Raw genomic sequence first — 13,591 nt, forward strand, 5'->3', positions numbered from 1 at the left:
GAGACGCCGGTTTGATTCCTGGGTCCAGAAGATCCCCTGGAGAAGGCAATGGCAACTCACACCAGTATTCTTGCCCGGAGAATCCTGTGGACAGAGGAGCCCGGCAGATACAGTCCAGGGGGTCGCAAAGAGTCAGACACGACTGAGCGCGCACACACAGGCATAGTCTTGAATTCTCCCTCATATGAGAACAGCTGTGGAGTCCATTAAATAAAATACAAGACCAAGCAGAACTGATCTACACAGCATGGATTGGAGTGGACATTTGGGTCAGTTCCCTTGGAGCAGGCACTTGGATGGGGGTTGTGTGTCTGGATCTGGGTGCCCTCACACCAGTGTCCATCACATAACTGTCCACGTACGTGTCCACTTCATCACCCTGTCACAAGAGATTTGTGCATTCTGCCAACCACAGTCACCCTTGCCCTCTTTGTCCTTAGCAGAAGCCCGTGACCAGCTCTGGCCCATGAACAGAAACAATGGCCAGTCCCCCTGCTGGCCAAAAATGAGACATTGCTAATACTCGGCCTCCGGGTGCTTCAGCTTTCTCACCTGTGCTGTGAGCATGGTGGTACTACAAGGTCGGACAACTATCAAGAATATCAAATAAGGACTTCCCTGATGGTACAATAGATAAGAATCTGCCTGCCAGTGCAGGGACCTTGGTTCGATGTCTGGTCTGGGAAGATCCCATGTGCCATGGGGCAGCTAAGCCTGTGTGCCACAACTACTGAGCCTGACCTCAAAAGCCCGTGCTTCATGACAAGAGAGTAGCCTCCACTCGCCACAACTACAGAAAGCCCGTGCATAGCAACGAAGACATAGCAAAACCAAGAAATAAAATATTTTTTTAAAAAGAATATCAAATAAGGTAATGTGTATGAAGTGTAGTACATTTTTTTAAAAAGCTCTAGAAAGACCTCAAAATGTGTCCCCAAACCTCCAAAATGGTCTTGAGGTCTCCAAATGATGTAAGTTATCTCTCCTCATTTTCTGGAAAAGTGAGTGTGGCGGCACAGCTCCAGAACTCACATCCCTGTATGGTAAGGCAGAGCCACGTCAGCAGGTACACTGCTGGGGGGAGGGGCACTTGTTTCCAGCGTCAGACCTGCTAGGTCAAAGGGATCAAGGAGGTAGCTGGAGATGAGCAACTCTGGAATTCGGCAAGCAAGCAAAACTCGTACATTTTAGGTGGATTTGCAGTGTGAACCAAGTAGATTTGTAGTGGGAACCAGGTGGATTTGTAGTGTGAACCAGGTGGATTTGGTGTGAACCAGGTAGATTTCGTGTGAACCAGGTGGATTTGTAGTGTGAACCAGTGGTGGAGGCATGCAGGAGGAAGCATGCTGCTCACCAGAATGTAAAGACAATAAAAAAGCTAAAGATGCTGCCAGAAATAGCTCCTTTGCAAGACACAGCTCTAGGGATGGGATTATCTGGAGAGAGACGAAAGCTCAGTTTCAAAGTTAGTGCTTGGTAACAAGTAGCTTTATTCCAAAACCCAATCCAATTTTTGCCACTGACTGCCAAGGCTCCTCTCTCCAGCTGAAGAGCCCCAACATGTGATGAGCTGAGAGTGCAGAGAACCTTGGCAGAGATCCTTTGGAGCAGCTCTCCTGGTTCTTCAAGGCCACCTTGTGTGCATACATGCTGGGGTGCACCACCTGGGGTGCACATGGGAATCTCAGCAGGCAGGTGTGCTCACCCAGCTGTGCACCTGAGGAGTGTGAACAGCTGACACGAGCTCAGGTCAGGGTTTGCTTCCCCAAGAGTGTGCCACAGACCTACGAAAGGACTTGTAGATTCTTGGCAAATATGGTATTGAAGACCTGTGCTGTCAATCAACATTGCCCACAAAATTTCAGATAATGCAAAAAGACAAAGAAAAGAGGCAAAACTTTGGGCAAAGAAGGAGATGGAAGTGTCCTTCTATCCATTGTCCATTTCAAAACAATAAGAGTGTGCAGATGGATTTCATAGTTAAACTTTTTAAATTTGGTGTTTCATCTATGACTGTAACATGCGTGTGCACATGGGTGTGTGTCTGTGCACACTTGTGAAAATGGGCAGCCTCCTTTCTCCTCTCCCAGATGGAGGCTGAGGACAGTAACAGCCCTTGGCTGACCATCTAATCCACTGCTTTCTGGACTGCTCATTTCTCAGGCTTCCACTGCGTTGCCAAGGGAGCTGCCTGCAGAGGAAGGGGTCTGTGGGCACTTTCTCAGCTGCAAAGCCTGAAAGAGAAGCAGGAAAAGACCAGACTTGAGATAATAGTGAGATTTACTGGGTCCCTGGAGGGGCCGTCTCCTTGCTAATTAAGAGGCAGTTAGGAGCTGCGTTCTTTCTCAGGGCGGCAGGAACTAACATCGCTCGTGAAGAAGTGTGCGATTATGCTTAACTCAAGAGCTACTTCTGTACCACGCACGCATTCATTTCTAGAAGGATTACACATTTAAGCATGACAAATTAATAATAATTTCAATAAGATATACAGTAATCAAACCAGTCAATCAATCCTATAGGAAATCAACTGTGAATACTCATTGGAAAGACTGATGCTGAAGCTCCAATACTTTGGCCACCTGAAGAGAAGAGCCAGCTTACTGAAAAATACCCTGATGCTGGGAAAGACTGAAGGCAGAAGGAGAAGAGGACAGCAGAGGTTGCGATGGTTATAGAGCATCACTGATTCAATGGACATGAGTTTGAACAAACTCTGGGAGACAGTGGAGGAAAGGGGAGCCCAGTGTGCTGCAGTCCAGGGGGTGCAGAGTTGCACACGACTTAACAACAACAGAAAATATAGTAATCATTCTAAAAACAGAGTGAAAAGCATTTCATGCCTCAGAAGTCAGAAAGGAAAAATAGATTTAACTATAGAAAAGGTGAATTTTCATGCTAAAAAGTACCACAAATATTAAAAGAGGAAAAAGTCACTGGTGAAAAAACTCACAACCAACACAAACATTGCAGAGTGCGATGGCCTGGGTTGTATCCACCCCACAAGCTGAAGTCGTAACCCTCAGCACCTCACAATGTGGCCTTGCTTGGAAATGGGCTCTTTACAGGGGCAATCTAGTTAAAGTGAAGTCACAGGGCGGGCTCCAATCCCACACCTGGGGTTCTTATAAAGAAGAAAATTGGGTGCTGAGACAGACACACAGAGAAGAAGCTTGTGTGTAGATGGAGGGTCAGGGCGACGCATCTTCAAGCCATGGAAGGCCAAAGGCCACCAGCCACCTGCCTGTAGCAGAAAGAGACGAGGAGGGAGCAGCACGTTGACCTGCCAGCACACTGACCTCAGATTTCTAGTCTCAGAACAGAGACAGGTCATTTCTGTTGTTCTCACCCACCCAGGAAAGTAATACACAGCATTTAGGTATAAAAACTCACATATCAGTCAAAAAGATGACGTTGCAATGTAAAGGTGATCACAGGATAGAGACAAGAAGAAGACAGCAGGGCTTCCCTGGGGGTCCAGTGGTTAAGGATCCACCCGCCAATGCAGGGGACACAGGTTCGATCCTTGGTCAGGGAAGATTCCACATGCCACAGAGCAGCTAAGCCTGTATGCCACAACTACTTACCTTGTCCTCTAGACCCCGGGAGCGACCATTGAAGCCTCAACATCATAGAGCCTGAGCTCTGTGACAGTGACAGCTACTGCGGTGAGAAGTCTGCACCGCAGCAAAGAGTAGCCCCTGACTGCCACACCTAGAGAAAGCCTGAGTATAGCAACTGAGACCCAGAACAGTGGGGAAAAAAAGAAGAGGAGGACAGCAAAAACATCCTCCAGGCTTCCGGGGCTTGAGTCAGCTGGGGCTGGTTTCCAGGATGGCGGAGGGCAGGGTGTCGGGGCGGCTTCCCCCGCCTCGCTGGAACCCTGGTGGGGGCGCTGTCCCCTGAGGCCAGGGTCCCCGTTGGGCCCGCCCTGTGTGCCTGCAGACCTCGTGGGTCCAGGACCCACTCCCCTGTGGGGCTCCTGAGCAGGGGGCCTGCAGCCCCCCTGCCTCTGCCCTCCTCTCTGCAGATCACCCCCTCCCGAACCATGTCTCCCGCTGAGACAGCACCTGTGGACTCCTCATGACAGAGGTGGCACCTGGGACCCTTTGCTGCAGTGCTTACACCTGGACAAACGTCTCTTTGAGCAACGATACAAAGAAACTATAAGAGAATAAAAGTAAATAAAAGTGTGCATGTTCAGTTCAGTTGCTCAGTCATGTCCGACTCTTTGCGACCCCATAGACTGCAGCAGGCCAGGCCTCCCTGTCCATCACCAACTCCCAGAGTTTACTCAAACTCATGTCCATCAAGTTGATGATGCCATCCAGCCATCTCATTCTTTTTCGTCCCCTTCTCCTCCTGCCTTCAATCTTTCCCAGCATCAGGGTCTTTTCTAATGAGTCAGTTCTTCCCATCAGGTGGCCAAAGTATCGGAGTTGCAGCTTCAGCATCAGTCCTTCCAGTGAATATTCAGGGCTGCTTTCCTTTAGGATGGACTGGTTGGATCTTCTTGCAGTCCAAGGGACTCAAGAGTCTTCTCCAACACCACAGTTCAAAAGCATCAATTCTTCGGCGCTCAGCTTTCACCACACACAAGCTCTTTCGGAGCCTCTGCATGCCTCACAGTGGCTGCAGCTGTCTGGGGAGGCTGAGGAATGCTGGTGACCCCGAGGGTCCTCCCAGAGCCACAGGCAGCCTGGGATGCAAACTGCACTTGACCTGGTGTTTAGCATCTCGGTCCCGGGCAGCTCCAGCCCTCAGCTGGCCTCGGTCTAGCGTAGAGTAACTGCCTGGAAGGTTTAAAGCCAAGGCTCCCAGCCCGCCCCGCTCAGAGAGGCCGTGGGCTGCCTGATCTCAGGGCCACATTCATCAGGGGTGAGGCGTGGCCACCTCTGTGGTTCAGCACGTGGCCTGTCACCAATGGGCTCCTGTCCCTGACCCCATGGCTATAACCACTGTCCTTAGATGGATGCTTTTTGTGAAGTGCAGTCCTTGCTTCTCTGTGGGACTTTCCGGCTCCAGGGAGGGGTCGGCTCTATGACTCGGGCGAATGGCCAGCATGGATGGAGAGACAGTGGTGACTGATGACCCGCATGTGGGGACGGAGGCTCAGCAGAGAGAAGGAGGGGGGCTAGGCTGAGACAAAGCAGGGGATCCAGGGCCCAGGCCGCTGAACGCAAGCTCTGCCCCCCGGGGGACGGGGCTGGCTGAGGGGTGGGTTTCGTGGGGCTCTGGCCCACGTGCTCTGCCTCACCACCCATCCGCACGGATCAACCTTTCTGTCTTTGTCCTTCCCAGCGTCCAGAAACGGAAGAGACCCCATTAGTGTACCTTTTCCTGGAGGCTGGGAAGTTTCTTCAATTGCTCTGAATCTCAGTGTCTAGAAGAGCTCAAAACTTCCTGGCCCAAGAGCTCCAGGTTCAGTTCAGTTCAGGCGCTCAGTCATGTCCAACTCTTTGCAACCCCATGGACTACAGCACGCCAGGCCTCCCTGTCCATCACCAACTCCTGGAGCTCCAGGTTACAGACAGAGAAACCGAGGCCCTGGGAGGTCTCACAGTGCCGGACACTGCAGGGACGCAGGACATTGCAGAGACTCAGGACACTGCAGGGACTCAGGACACTGCAGGAACGGTGCCTGGTGAAGGAGAAAGGCAGAGAGAGTGCACAGGGAAGAGGGTGCAGGGCACGGGCCTCCCCTGGAAAGACCCTCGTAGAAATACCAACAGAGGGGCCTACAAGCCATCCCGGCCTCATCCCTTCGCGGGGAAGGCTGTTAACACCCCCTGCGCCCTCCCTTGCAGACCAGACCAGAGCCGGACCTGTGGGCGGACTGGCCAGAAGGGGGCAGTGGCGCGCAGCAGACCCTCCGGAATCTGGTTCTTTGGGAGACCTCCGGGGTGGGAGGCGGTCCCCCCAGGGCCACGTTCCAGGGTCTGGGCGGAGAGATCTAAGGTTCCACAGAAGACACCTGCAAGTGGCCGGCCTGGCTCAGGCAGCACGTGCCTCTGCGATGGGTCAGCGTGCCACCCAGCATGGGGGAGCCCCTGGGGGGGCCCCCGATCCCCCAGGACGGAGACCTGCTGCCAGGTGGGCAGTGCCAGCTGGCTGCACTCGCTCCACCAGGGACAGCGATGGACAGAGCAGAGCATTCAGGAGGGTGCCCCACCTCCTCCCCAGCCGCGCTCTCCTGGGCTCTCAGACCAGCATCGCCTGCAAGTGAGTTTGAGGGCTTGGTCTTGTTCGACAGACCGACAGACGGACCGTGTGTGCCTTGTCCTCCCTTGAGGCTCTGTCATCCCGTTGCACAACAGAGGCGGGTTACATCAGCTCAGTGCCTGGCCAGCACGCGAACCAGCATTTCCAGGGCTTTCTCGACTGCCTCCCTGGCTTGACAGGGCTGCGAGGGAGGGGTCCGAGGAGACCCTCCTGCCAGAAGAAAAGCTCTCGCTTTGGCCACACGGTGCCTGTGGCCACTGCCTCCTCCCCCACTGCTGCCTGGCCAGTCCCTCCTCCAACCCCAGAGTCTCAGAGCAGAGAAGGGCCTGTGCAGGGAGCAGGCTGAGCTCCCCAGGCCTAAATTAGGAGTGAAGCATGAGAGTATAGTGCTGTAAAAGAGGTAAAATATGCAAGGTTTTGATGGAATGAAAAGTTAGAGATTTTCTATAAAAAACTTGACAAGAAGTCCATGTGCTCAGGATGAAGTTTAGTCCATAAGGAAGAACATGTCTCCACTGGGATTCATCAGGCAAACTCTACCCTTCCCATTGTTGCTGTTCAGTCGCTAAGTTGTGTAGGACTCTGGGACCCCACGGGTTGCAGCCCACCAGGCTCCTCTGTCCTCCACTGTCTCCTGGAGCTTGCTCAAATTGTCCATTGAGTCAGTGATGCCATCTAACCCTCTCATCCTCTGTCATCCCCTTCTCCTCTGCCTTCAATCTTTCCCAGCATCAGGGTCTTTTTCAATGAGTCAGTTCTTTGCATCAGCTGGCCAAAGGATTGGAGTTTCAGCTTCAGCATCATCCTTCCAATGAATATGCAGAACTGATTTCCTTTAGGACGGACTGGTTGGATCTCCTTGCAGTCCAAGGGACTTTCAAGAGTCTTCTCCAACACCGCAGCTCAAAAGCATCAGCTCTTTGGCGCTGAGCCTTCTTTATGGTCCAACTCTCACATCCACGTGACTATGGAAAGATCAAAGCTTTGACCAGACGGAACTTACTCAAAATCTCCGTTAGTTCAGGAACACCCCTCCCTGTTTCTGGGTCCTCCTCCATCCCCTGTGTGTTGGGAGGGAGTCAGCACTGTGTTCATCCTGGCGCTGACTGTGGGCTCAGGAAAGCTGGAGGCCAAGATGCACGCGTGCATGACTGTGGTCTCACACCACCCACCAGCATCGTGGGACGGGCAGAAGGGCAGGGCTGCCCTAGGGCCAGGGGAGGGAGGGAACTGCAGGCGGCCGGGACGCGGGTCCACTTTCCACGGGGCCTGTGGCCCAGGCATGAGGACGCAGACACAGGACGTGAGGGAAACCAGCAGACTTCTTCAGGCACCGTATTGCCGGAGGGGGACGCAGTCAACCCACTCAGCTGCATCACCCTGACTGCAGGCAGGACAGCTGTGCAGGCGTCCAGACGTCTGGTAGCACTTTTTCTCATCATCAGAACAAAGAGACGAGCAGACGTGAAGGTGCTGGGCCTGAACTGGTGGGGGATGGTTGGGACTGGGGGACGTTCCTGGGTCACTCACTCGGGCGCCGGACCTCAGCCTGAAACCAGACGTCCACTGATGAAACCGGAGGATGACCTGAAATACAGAAACGTGGGCAGGTGTCATCAGAGACTCAGACAGGCAGCACCTGGGTCTTCATGGGATTGGAGCCACTGGGGTGGACACCCCTTGCCCGAAGTCTGGCTGTGCGGAGGCCCTGGGGGGTGTCGCTGACGGCAGAGGGCAGCGCTCCGCGCAGCTTCACGCGAGCTCAGCGCCTGAGATGTCTCACGCTGCAGTCATTTGTGAAGAATCCGAGGCTCGTGATTCCCACTGGCTTCTCTCCCGAAGCACGTGGGCTCCCTGCCTGCCTCACGGTGAAAACACGTCTGCCCAGAGTTCCAAATTAGGGGAGTCTGTCTGGTCCCTCCAGAGACTAGGGGCTGTCCCTGCCCTGACTGCGGGGGGGTCCCTGCCCTGGCTGGGGGCCCCTGCCACAAACACAGGAGCCCAGGGGTCACGCAGCCCAGGGGGAACTCAGGCCAGTGGGAGGTGCGTGCCCGAGGGCTAGCACAGGGCGGGCCACACCCCCCAGGCTGTCAGAAGGCGGTGTCTGGGCAGGCTTGAGGTCACACTTTACCCATTTTTCCAAAAAGGCAGAAATCTGGGTTTTTCTAGGAAATCAAAGGTTTGAAAATCACAGCAAGGCCAAACAAAGCCTATCTGGGCGCTGGACCATTGCAGAGGGTGGGGGTGGGGACTGGGGTGTCCTGAGTGAAGGGGGTGGGGTGCCCAGTGTGACAAGGCACTCAGCAAGTACTCCTGGATGGATGGATGAATGGGGGGATGAATGGATGGGTGACGGAAGGTGAATGAGGGTTTGGCAGGATGTCCAGTTCCCATGGGGCCCAGAGGTTGTTTACCCCATGTCCTGTTGGAGAACACGGTGTCCAGCTGGAGCCGTGTTCACGGAGGCGCTGGAGCCGCAGGACCTGAGGGCTGGTCCAGGCAGTGAGAGGCTGGGCAGGGGATCGGAGCTGTGGGCTCAGACCCGTGTCCCCAACACTCCATTTCTCCATTTCAGGCAGTGGCTGCCTCTCCTTAACCCCCCTATCGAGGTTCGACACAAACACAACAACCTCAGTTACTGCAGCCCCTGAGGAAGAAGCCTGGCCCCCAACACCCCCGATGCAGCTCTTCCCAGGAGGCCTGGGGCCCCTGAGTCCAGGCCAGGGGGCAGGGGCTAGGGGGGTCAGAGAGGAACCGGGGTGCCCCTCCGGGGGTGCTGAGTGTGCACTCTGTGTCCAGGACTTCAGGGCCCGCTGCCTTTGGCCTGTCCACTCAGGAGACAGGCTGCTCACCCCAGGCCTCCCTCCAGGTGTGCTTGGGGGGCGGTTCTCTGTGTGGCCTCCACTGCAGTGCGTGTGTGCACGTGTGTGCAAGCCTCTTGCACCTGAGTGCATGGCTGTGTGTGTGTGTGTGTGTGTGAGCACCCTCGCGCTCTGTATTTATGGGGAGCACGGTGGGGATGGTATAGACCTCTGTGCGTCGCACCTGAAGGGTCTGCCCTTCCCCTCAGTGCATTCGCGCGAGCGCGGGCCCATCCAGGAGGCCAGCGCCCCCTCCCCACCAACGTCATCCGCAGCTGCGCTCAGCCCCACTCGCAGCGGCGCCCCTGGCCCGCCCAGCGCTCTCAATCTGGGCGGAGCGGAGCCTCGCCCGCCCTGGGGAGGTCGGTGCATTCCTGCGTGCTCGGGCTGGAGCCGGAACATTCCATTCATAACAGTCCAGAGAGCGGGGGAGGGCGGGCCAGGCGCAGAGTTACTGATTAAACGGAGGGACAAGGAGGCTCTGCGTGGCTGGGAGCGGGCCGGCGCTGGAGGAGAGGAGCACGTGAGCCCTCCTCTTCCAGAACCCGTGGGCGCTCACCGGTCGCACCCAGCACCGCGGTGCCCCGGACCTAGTGTCCGCCCCACATGGCCTAAGCACGGGGAATCGTGCTCTGCAGGCCCACCGTGGATTTTGCTGTTATTTCCATTCTACAGATGGGAAGACTGAGGCTCTGAGATGAAGGAGCTTGTACCCTTCGCTCTCGGTGCCTGGCAGCATCATCAGAGCAGCAGGGGCCTTTGCAAAGCCCTGGCCCATTCAGGGGAGCTTTGATTGCCTGATACTCACATCTGCCTTAGCTGGGTGGGACCTCGGTGTGCTGTCCCATTTGCCTTTGGTTGGGGGGGTGGTCTTGCTCCCTAGCTGAGCCATGCCTTCCCCAACAACAGGGCCTGAGTCCTGCCTATGGGTAGGGGTCCACCTGGCCGGCCACGGCCCTACTGGAGACTGTGGCAGCGAGAACAGGAGAGAAGTCGTGAGTCCATCGCGGCTCCAGATGGACAGGGAGGTGGGGGGTGGGATGAGCCCTGGCTGAGGGCATAGCTGTGGCCTCGTCCCAGGGTGGAGCAGGGCCAACGTGGAGAAGGCAGTCCGTTCCCAGGCCTGCTGGCCCTGGCCGCCTGGGTGCGGGTTCTGCTGCGTGTCTGAGGATGGCCTTGGAGAGCTGGGGGCTGGGAGAGCGGGTGGCAGGGCAGCTCCGGCCGGGGAACTCTTTGGCGGGCACTGGATGGACCTTAGAGTCACGCAGCAGGCAGACGGTGGGTAGCAGAGGCCTGTCCCAAAGTCAGAGAACAGGGACACTTCCACCTGTCCACTGCAGGTCTCCATCCAGCTGGGGCTCTGTGACCCCTGGATTAACCTGAACGATGATGCATGGAGGTTCTGTGATTAACGGGGAGCTGCTGGAAGCGGGGGTTTGGGAGTACGGTTCCCGCTCAGTCAGCCGAGCATCAGCCAGGGCCCTGGGTGGGGCCTCTCCCGGGCGGGCATTCCAGCGCATCACTATCTGGTCAGTCTCTCCTCTCCTCGACCCCAGGAAGCACTGGCTGTCCTGCTGTCTCTGGGGCAGGATTGCCGGAGGTAGTGACAGGGGGCACTCAGCGAACACGTGGGCTCCTCTGGTCCCCAGCCCTTCTCCTCCCCCCTCCCCAGGTCCTTCTCATGGTGGACTCGACCTGTCCTCCCGGGGCTGGAGCCCAGCCTCTCCATCAGCGCTCACGGAGGCCCCTGCCTCAGTGGTTCAGAGACTGCTTGTGGTTGGTCCTGCTAGCGGTGGTCCTGGCAGTTGGTCCAGAGAGCTCCGGCCCCCGAGGCTCTTTTGGGGGGTCTTCGGGCTGATAAGCGCACTTGTGGTGGTGCCAGGAGGCTGTCCTCCTCTCTGGTCCTCTGCTGAGATCTCCTCAGCATCTCCAGGCTGACGTGCGGGCTCAGCGCCGACAGCCGATGGAGCCGTGTCTCCTTGCGCTTCAAAACCTGTCCTTCTCATGAAGATTGTGTGTTTCAGTTGCTCAGTCATGTCCGACTCTTTGCGACCCTGACTGTAGCCTGCTAGGCTCCTCCATCCATGGGATTTCCTAAGCAAGGATATGAGAGTGGGCTGCCATTTCCTTCCAGGAGACCTTCCTGACCCAGGGATGGAACCTGGGTCTCCCGCATCACAGGCAGATTCTTCACAGCCTGAGCCACTGAGGGAGCCAATTACTTAATTCATTTAAAAGGGGATCCGGAGACCAAGATGTTTGAGAATCACCCGTTTAAACCAGATTCCAACCCAGGATCTGTCTCTGAAAGTCTCCGAGCAGACACCTACCATGAGGACCTGAGGCTCCTCTTCTCAAAACGGGCAAAGCGGCGCCTGCTTCTGGTGCCTGCCGGGCATGTGAGGCTGGAGACGCAACAAGGCGGCTGGCACACCCAGCGCGGAAACCCACGGGGCTCGGCCTCTCCCAGGCCCCTCTGTGCTGGGGGAAGCTGGCTAGCTCCCTCCAGGCCCCAGGCGCCCGTGGGGTTTGGAGGGACTCTTAGCAGCTCTTCCGAGTCCGGCAAACAAGACCCAGCACAGCCCCTGCCCAGAGCATTCATCTCGCCTGGCACCTTCCCCAGGCGGGCACACAGCCAGCTCCCTGTGCACACATTTTCCTGCATGTCCGAGGTGTGAGAAAAGTAACACGTTGTTGTTGGTCTTGCTGGAAAAGGCCTGGTTTTAGAGAGCGCTGAGTTTTGAGCTTGTCGCGAAGTACACTTTGTGATTCCTGACCAAAATACCAACTGACGTAAAAGAAGCTCCCTCTCAGACAAAACGTTTTGCTTGGAGACGGGCCCCTGGGTGCTGACGGCTGAGCCAGGGCCCTCCGAGGGCCAGGGCCATCCTCACTGCCCGGCTGTTGCCTCCCAGGGGAGCCGGTGGAAAAGAGAATTCAGTCTGGTGGCCAGTTACAAAATAAATACACCAATCCCGCGGCTTGCCCGGCTCCCCAAAATAACTATAACAACATATGTTGGAGAAAAGATCCCATTCACAATTCAATGAAAAATTAGGAATCCCAGGAAGAAACTAAACAAGGAAACACACAGGACAGGAGACTCCCGCTCTCACCTGAGAAGTAAAAATCACCGAGTCGATGGGGAGAAAGGCGTGACTCTGGGTAGAAAGACATGCTATTTTTCAAATGTCCATTTTGTAGCAGAAATACTTGAAAAGGAAAGTGAGTGGGTGGGATTGTCAGAGATGAGAATGAAAATCATTTAAACCTTGAACTCCTGATGCAAGAATGGAATGGAAAGCCATGTAAAAATCTACAGGTCAGCCTGAAGTTACATAATCATTTCACGCATGGAAAGATGACCTTTCAAATCAGCAGGGAAAGACAGCGCCATTTTCAATAAACAGTTTGGGTAAATGGCCAACCCCTTGAAATGAAATAAAATTAAATTCCTGTTCTGTATTTCTAGATGGATTAAAGATTCAACTGTAAGATGAAACCAAGAACACACTAGACGGATATTTCAGTGAATATTTGTGTGATCTTGGGGGTGATGGAGAACTTAATAAACATGAAACCAGAGATTAAAACAATAAGGAAAAGGTAACGGGTTTGACCAGAAAAATTTCAAAACTTCATTGTGTCAATAAATACAAACAGATCTTCCCTTTAGAAACGGACCAAGGAGCTCTTCCAACTTCTCGCCAACACAGGAAGAAAAACAAAACTTGCCACATTCATCCAGGCAGCAATTTTCCATCTCCAGCCGTGAAAACCGTCAGACAGAAAAGCCCCTGCCCTAGCGGAGTCAACATCCGTGATGAGAGACACACACATGAGGTAAACAAACAGTCGACCACGGGGGACGTCCCTGGTGGTCCAGTGGTTAAGCATCCGCCTGCCAATCCAGGGGAAGTGGGTTCGATCCCCCGTTGGGGAACCATTAATAGATCCTGGTCCCACAGGGCAACTAAGCCCACTCGCCACAACCAGAGAGCCTGCATGCCACAGCCAGGACCTGATGCAGCCACAAAACAATAAAGAAATACATAGCAATTATTTTTTAAAAAAGATCACCCACTGAAAACTCAGACTGAAACCCAAATCAGCGGCTGGAGAAGCTGCCGGTGGCGAGGCAGGGGCGGCTGCCCGTCTGCTGTGGTCCTTTAGGAAGTCATCTCAGGGGCATCACCCTTCCGTTTTCCCCTCTTCAGCGTGTTTCACCCCTCATGCTACTTCATCCTCGAAAGGCTGAAGGTTCACAGCGTTCCACACAGATGCTTAGAGATGATGTGTGGTTTTGACCGGTGCTGGGAAGAAGCGTCCTGATGGCAAGTGGTCCTTGGAGGGGTCATCTGCTTTTTAATAGCTTTCTATTATCTTAGAGTCTATTAGGAAAACACTGGTTTTCTGTTTATGGGAGACCGATGGCATTTCTTTTTCTTTACTTTTAGAAAAAGTTTTTGACTGAATCCTGTGGCATGGGAGATGCTGGTTCCTCCACC

At 54.8% G+C, this 13,591-nt stretch overlaps 1 long non-coding RNA gene across 1 annotated transcript; it reads right to left on the reverse strand.

Moving 5' to 3' along the window:
- Positions 1–1,470: 1,470 nt before the first annotated feature.
- Positions 1,471–11,481, reverse strand: LOC145520372 (uncharacterized). The gene is made up of 3 exons (XR_014064437.1): positions 11,414–11,481; positions 4,071–5,641; positions 1,471–2,234 (listed from the first exon to the last, which is right to left on the reverse strand). It is a non-coding gene; the product is annotated as an uncharacterized LOC145520372 (long non-coding RNA).
- Between the last annotated feature and the right edge of the window lie 2,110 nt (positions 11,482–13,591).

This window comes from Giraffa tippelskirchi, chromosome 9, assembly GCF_054371585.1.
Source record: "Giraffa tippelskirchi isolate mGirTip1 chromosome 9, T2T-mGirTip1v1.2.pri, whole genome shotgun sequence".
Taxonomy (NCBI): Eukaryota; Metazoa; Chordata; class Mammalia; order Artiodactyla; family Giraffidae; genus Giraffa; species Giraffa tippelskirchi.